Genomic DNA, 2,061 nt, shown 5'->3' on the forward strand with positions numbered 1-2,061 from the left:
CACGGCCAAGGCAGGCCAGCCAAAGCCAGCAGCATGCCATGCCAAGGCCAAGGCCAAGGCCAGCAGCATGCCATGCCAAGGCCAAGGCAGCCCAGCCAAAGCCAGCAGCATGCCATGCCAAGGCCAAGGCCAGCAGCATGCCATGCCAAGGCCAAGGCTGCCAGCCAAAGCCAGCAGCATGCCATGCCAAGGCCTAGGCCAGCAGCATGCCATGCCAAGGCCTAGGCCAGCAGCTTGCGATGCCACGGCCAAGGCAGCCCAGCCAAAGCCAGCAGCATGCCATGCCAAGGCCTAGGCCAGCAGCATGCCATGCCACGGCCAAGGCAGCCCAGCCAAAGCCAGCAGCATGCCATGCCAAGGCCAAGGCCAGCAGCATGCCATGCCACGGCCAAGGCAGCCCAGCCAAAGCCAGCAGCATGCCATGCCAAGGCCAAGGCCAGCAGCATGCCATGCCACGGCCAAGGCAGCCCAGCCAAAGCCAGCAGCATGCCATGCCAAGGCCAAGGCCAAGGCCAGCAGCATGCCATGCCACGGCCAAGGCCAAGGCCAAGGCAGCCCATCCAAAGCCAGCAACATTCCATGGCAAGGCCAACGCAGCCCAGCCAAAGCCGGCGGCATGCCATGCCAAGGCCAAGGCCAGCCGCATGTCTTGCCACGGCCTTGTCCCGCAGCGTGGCGTGCCTTGGCCTTGGGCTAGAACATCGCATGCCACGCCCTTGGCAAGCAATCCTGTCCCTCGTGTAATTGCCATTTGGTTTGGCTTTGACTTACGTATATGTTGCCCTGCGAAATGCTTGTCCCTCGGGTAATAGCCGTTTGGTTGCCTTTGACTTGCGAACACGTTGCTAGTGCTTTCCCCAGTGGAAGCTTGTTGGGAAAAGTATGTCCCTCGGAAGTTGCCTGTTGCGTTTGTTATTTGCATTCTCGAGCTATCCGATGCTTGCTGGGTTTCTCTAAGAGTTTTTGCACGTTCGTCGGGCTTTTTAATTATTTATTTACTCATAAAAATTATAATAAAATAAATTAAAAATAAAAAAATAATTAAAAAAATTACTATAATTACTAGTGCCTCATCTTATAATTGTTGGAATTTTTCTAGAATTTTTTGAGTATTTTTAGTAATTTTTATTATTTTTTAAGTATTAAAATTGAAATAAATTAAAATAAAATATTCCGGTGGCCAAATATTTTTTTATAATTTTTTTTATGGTGTATTAAATTATTTCATACAACTTTCATGTTGAAAGTTTTGGCAAAAAACCATTACTTTTTAAAAAAACCCCATTATGATTCCTCGAACATGCTTGATGTTTCCTCCTGCCAGATTGAAAAGGGCTTAACAGGCTATTATAAGGGGGGGGCACCTCCCTTAAGGCTGGCCAGCATGGCCAGGCCACAGGCCACGCCTATGCCTAGGCGGGCGCTTGGCACATGCCATCGCTTGGCTTGTGGCATTGGCTTGTGGCATCGAAACTACATAGCCAAGCACGGGATGCGTCGAGTGGCGGCCCGCGGCGGTGGCGGTGGCACGTTGGCCTAGGCCAGCATGCCATGCCACAGCCTTGGCCAGCAACATGGCATGCCAAAGCCTTGGCCAGCAGCATGCCATGCCCTGGCCTTGGCAAGCATGCCATGCCCCGGCCTTGGCCAGCAGCATGCCATGCCACGGCCTTGGCCAGCAGCATGCCATGCCCCGGCCTTGGCCAGCAGCATGCCATGCCCCGGCCTTGGCCAGCAGCATGCCATGCCCCGGCCTTGGCCAGCATGTCATGCCACGGCCTTGGCCAGCAGCATGCCATGCCACAGCCTTGGCCAGCAGCATGCCATGCCACAGCCTTGGCCAGCAACATGGCATGCCAAAGCCTTGGCCAGCAGCACGCCATGCCCCGGCCTTGGCAAGCTTGTCATGCCACGGCCTTGGCCAGCAGCGTGCTATGCCCCGGCCTTGGCCAGCAGCGTGCCATGCCACGACCTTGGCCAGCAGCTTGCCATGCCCCGGCCTTGGCCAGCATGTCATGCCACGGCCTTGGCCAGCAGCATGCCATGCCACGGCCTTGGCCA

The sequence above is a fragment of the Camellia sinensis genome, unplaced genomic scaffold, assembly GCF_055761805.1.
Source record: "Camellia sinensis isolate YWXY unplaced genomic scaffold, ASM5576180v1 Unanchor6, whole genome shotgun sequence".
Taxonomy (NCBI): Eukaryota; Viridiplantae; Streptophyta; class Magnoliopsida; order Ericales; family Theaceae; genus Camellia; species Camellia sinensis.